Source organism: Corvus brachyrhynchos, unplaced genomic scaffold (assembly GCF_000691975.1).
Source record: "Corvus brachyrhynchos isolate BGI_N302 unplaced genomic scaffold, ASM69197v1 scaffold249, whole genome shotgun sequence".
Lineage (NCBI taxonomy): Eukaryota > Metazoa > Chordata > Aves > Passeriformes > Corvidae > Corvus > Corvus brachyrhynchos.
In genome coordinates, this window is record NW_008240226.1 from 2,369,741 (window position 1) to 2,375,011 (window position 5,271).

Below are 5,271 nucleotides of genomic sequence, written 5' to 3' on the forward strand. Positions count from 1 at the left end.
AAACCATCTGTCTCCCATGGTCCAAGACCCTATTCCTCAGTCACAGTGGTGGCACTAGAGATGACCCTGGCTGCACTGATGTATCACATATTCCTCCTGGGGTCTGTCATGCCAGCACTCCATCCCACCTTGTCCAGGGACCACTGCAGATCTAGCTTGTGGCTCATCTAATGGGAACAGGGGCAACTCTGAATCCAGGATGGGCGCTCAGCCTGAAGCACAGCCCCACCCTGATCCTTTCCCCTCCTCAGCTCCTAAGCTGAAATATGAGATGGACCTGTTTCCCTGCCTTGCAGGATAGTGAGGGCAAACACGACACTGATGCTGCCCAGCCAGTCAGAGTGGCTGGGGGGGGGGGTGGGGACAGCTGATTACCTCTGGTCAGCCTTTTCTTCCTACATTGAGCTACTTTGCCTTTTTTTCGCCAAATCATACCAATTGCTCTGGCGGGAATGAGAGCTGAGGTCTCTCAAAAACCCAGCACAGAGCAGCAATGAAATTTGGAGATGTAGAACAACCATTAAAAAAAAAAAACAAACCAACCCTCTCAGTGGTTGCAAAATTAGAAAAAACAAAAAAGATTTCTAAATAACATTCAGTAAAAAAACAAGAATGGGTATATTTCCTTCTTTTAGCTTTTGTTTATTATGAGCCTAGAGTTTGGACTGCGGCAACATATCTCATTAGCTAAATTCAAAATAATTAAGGACCATCTGAAGATTCCTTTCGTAATATCTACAAACTGAAAAATAAAATATAATCATAAAACTATAAATAAAAAATATAGGCCCACTAACTATATGTTTCAAAACTATTAAGTGTCTGTCCTTCTGATTTGTACTTAGAGGAGAGACCTATGTTCTGATTTCAATACCCCTAGCTACACTGACTGTAAAAAGCCAGCTTTAATGTTCCATGTACAACTAATCAGAGGTAAAATAAAATAAAAATATTAAGCTATTCACATGCAGTGGAAATCATAACCCACATTCAACATTTGGCTGGTTGCAAAGTGTAGCCTTTATAGATTTCACAGTATTTCCAAATTACAGTCAGTTCAGTGAAGGTCACCAACAAAATCTGAGCATACCACAATTCTCAAGACATTCATTTCTAAAGACATTATTGAAATTTTGATAGCGTTTTTGTAACAAACACTGATCAATAAATTTTAGTGGAGGTCTTATTACATGCATGTAACACAACTGATTATTAGTTTTCAGTAGTAATTGGTAGATTCATAGTCTTTTCCACACTAAGAAAGGCCATGTGGGGTCATATGAAAAAGTGTCAGATGCTTTGTGTAGCCAGGGCTATTAGAGCACACAGTGACCCTTTCAGAATTGGAATACAGAAAATGCAGAAAGTTCTGTTTGCTCTCGAACAGCCCACAGCAATGAGGTCAGGTGCCTGGCCCCAGTGTCAAGCCTACAGCTTACTTCTCAGATTTCTTGATGCCCCAAATTTGGATCTTGCCTTTTAAAGGAACTAATTTTTTGATATTGTGCCTTCAGGGAGAAACTTCTTAGTTCTTGGGTGTAATATCTATAATTTTTGTTTTCCTTAGTCCCCTGCTTTTACCTGCCTTTTTTGCAGGTTTATTTTCTTTTCCTCTTTTCATTTCTAACATGGTGATGGTGCTATTTTTATACAATCACCTGAGCCAAGATAGCTTAGCTCTACAGATTATTAATGTTCAGAGCATCTTTTCTAAAGTGCGCTCAGAGCTATTGACATGCCAAAGCCAAAGTGACGTGCCAAAGTGACTACACTCACACACACACACCCCCCCATACACAGAAATGTAATTTGAAATCATTGCAGATCCCAGGACTCTCATTTACAAAGGACTCTCACTTGCTCTCATTTTCTGCAGTTATAACTTTTCCTCTCAGGCTTTATTAATCAACACTCCCATGGGGATCAAATATCAAAGCCCAACTGCCCTGTCTAAGGCAAACTACCATGTAAATCAGTGGTGTTTGAAGAATAAAACAGGAGGGTTAAGCCAGTCAGATGCCTCAAGATTAGGCCTACTAAATTCAGCAGTGCCAGAAGGACAAAGGTCAACAAGGGGTTTTACATCTCCCTAAGTTTTACAAACCCAATATTTTATTGTGCTTGAAATGTGAGAAATTGTTTTTAATTTGGCTTCCAAAATCAGCAAGTGTCAATAGTTTGGGAGCTGTGAGCACTGCTATATTTATTATTTATTTCTGCTTCTGTCACTGTAGCTTGTGAGAGCTCAAGTGCTGAGCCATCACTGTGCTGTGCTAAGAGTTGTTTAGACATAAGGAAAAACCAGAGCTCCTGGACACAAGAAAGCCCCATGGTTAACAAATCAAAGTGCTTTTCTGATTTGCCATAATTAGGAGGAAATTCTGCAGGTAAAATGTTCCCTATCTTCCACAGACTTTGTCTCTCTGTTTTGCTCAGTCAGTTCTAATGATAAAAACCTCTTCCTGCACCCAGCAAGGCCTTGGTGCAGCTTCAGCATGTGACACTATGAACAAACAGGGCACAATGGGACACACAAAGGCAGCATCCCCACTGCACAAGCTGGGGGATGTGGCAGCAGCCAGGTCCCAGACTGCTCCTTCTGCTACCCAGAGAACTTTTCCTGAGATTTGTTTGCACTAATGACACTACTGAGGATCCTGAGGATACAAAACACCAATAGCATTACCTTGGTTGCTAAAATGAAGATGGTGGGAAGCATTTCTAGCAGTTCAGAGACTATTAGCAGCTGAAGAATGTTATTGTTTTGCCACCCTGATATTTTTGCCCTCTTAATGATCCCTCCTTTCTAAGAGTTCCTTGAATTTATATTTTCAAAACAGAAGATAGCTGAGAAGTAATAAAATACATTGTCCAGGGCATTTTTAATGTCCAGGAACTCTATTTCCTGATTTCCTAAAGAATGTTCAGACATGTACAATAAATTGCAGTGAATTCTATATATTAAAACAATTAATAATGGACATTAGAGAGTCAAACTATTTCAGAAAGTAGGCACCTAATCCAGTAAGCTTGTTATTGCTTGCATTAGGTTGAAATGAATAACAAACTGTCTGAGGTCTCCTGTGAGCTTTAAAATACAATATTTAAAAGTAATCTCTTCCCTTGGTAGGTATTTAAAATACCATATGACTTCAGAAGTCAGTTTGCAATACTTCATTAAAAAAAAATTTAAATGACTGAAAAAGAAAGGAGAGGCAGTAATGCTTTTATAGTTCTTTGCCATGTTAAACAGTCATCTGTTCCCTGTCTTTAACATTTACAAATGTGCACCGTGACAAGGAGAACAGATTCTCCTCTCTCTGTGTGCATACACATACCCAGGGAAGTGCTATACAGGTAATCCTCCTTCTGTGCCACATCGTAAATTACATATTTATCCCTAAGAGTCAGCCTTTATTTAGTCATCATCCTCTTCTTCCAAGTATTTTCCAAGGTGAAAGTGATTCTTGACATCTGATGACCATTAACATGGTAGTGGCGGTGCTGACTGGCAGAAAACTACAGGCCGGAGGTTTGCAGGGGTCTTGGCAAGCAAAAAGCACCAAAAAGACAGGTTTACCCTATGTTTCCCACTGGCCAAACACTGTTCATCTTGTAGTTTGTATTTTGTCCATATGCATTTTAGAGAGTAGGTGATTAACTCTTTCACTCAAATGTACTTCCCATAATAGAAGGCCAAGATAAAGGACTGTCAAATTAAAATAGAAGAAGTAGACCTGATCTAGTGAAAGGCATCCCTGCCCATGGCAAGCAGATTGGAACCAGATGATCTTTAAGGTCCCTTCCAACCCAAGCTGTTTTTATGATTCTATGAAATCACAGCAAGTCCAATTTCATAAGCTCATGTTTTAAAAATGTTAGGTTACTCTATATGGTAGCATAGAGAATTCTACACTGAGTTTTACCTTCATATCATTACTGGGCTTCAGAATTTCTCAGTATATGACTGTGAATTTCCAGTGAGATGTAAAGGATGCCACTGTTACCACCAGGGAGATGTCAGAAGACAGCCATAGGGAATAGCACATGTATAGAAGTTGCCACACTCCTGAGAGAGCATCAACGTTCCTTCAGTTTCTCTGCTCTTCACCTCAACATCACAGACTGATATTGCAGATTCTCAGGAGCCAGAAACCAATATCCCCAAGACTTTCTAATATTTCATTAGCTTCTAAAACATAGTTAAATTCAAGAAAGAAAAAAAAAAATGTAACGAGATTACCTAATTTGGCAAATTCAAATTAAAACACAAGGAAACTTCCCATAGGAAAAAACAGAAAAAAAGAAAAGAGCACATACCTTGTGTTCTTCAAAGGCAGGGATGGCTGCTTAGCACTGCATCTAATAATCTGTCCTGATGATTGGTAAGGAATATAGTTTATATTTGTTTAACTTCTGAACTAAGAAAAAGCATCTAAATGATATAGTCCTTGGTACACAGCTCTAACATCTGAAGACAGCTGAGTCAATTAAATCAATGGTAAAGATGACGTCTGTAAAGCATTGTATTTCCAGAGGGTAACTAATGGGAAAGGAAATCATTGCCTTTGAATGAAGAGATGGATACGATTCCTCTTAATTACACTTCATTACCCAAGAGTAGTCCTTGTGAGTGATACACAGCAAAACAGTATGCAATCAGTTCAATGTTTTATAAGTAAAAAATCACTGTGGGATATGATGCATGCTAAGAGAACATAGCATTACTGTTATCTTCTCATTTATATTTCATGACTACTGGCCCTTTAAATGATGAGATTTCCTTTCTCCTATGAATGGATGTCCTTTGATAAGGGACTACTTAATTAGTAATCAGTGATAGAAACCATTTTTGGCATTTAGGATACTGCAGTCTTAATCTCAGTCCTTTACAGCTACAGATGAAAGGTGTGCTTGAACAACTGATATTTCCCCTTTATTGGCCAAAACAAGAAGCTGGTCTAAAGGAAAATTTGGATTGACCAAAAATATGACTGCGAGGCAAAGGAAAAAAAATTGTTAAAGATTTATTTATTATTTGGTTAACTAAGAATGAAGCATTTTTTGGATGATTTTTAACAGTGTAGAAAATAAATTGATGAAGATGTAATGAGACAATTTTGAAAATTTAAAAAATGGGGTTTTTTTAAATTTTCTGTACTTTTGTGGGTTTTCCCAATTCTTGTCTGATATAATTTTAGGAACTATATAAGTGTTTTGGTTGACTTTGTGATGTAGTTTGTGAATTAAATCTCAACAGAAAAAATTCTT

The 5,271-nt window shown here is 38.2% G+C and overlaps 1 long non-coding RNA gene across 2 annotated transcripts in view; it reads right to left on the reverse strand.

The window, feature by feature from the left end:
• LOC108449327 overlaps positions 1–4,184 on the reverse strand; it is a 109,845-nt gene extending 105,661 nt beyond the window's left edge. For both annotated transcript variants that reach the window (XR_001865487.1, XR_001865488.1), the window contains exon 1: positions 3,927–4,184. This is a non-coding gene — a long non-coding RNA (uncharacterized LOC108449327). The remainder of the gene's footprint in view (positions 1–3,926) is intronic.
• Positions 4,185–5,271: the final 1,087 nt, after the last annotated feature.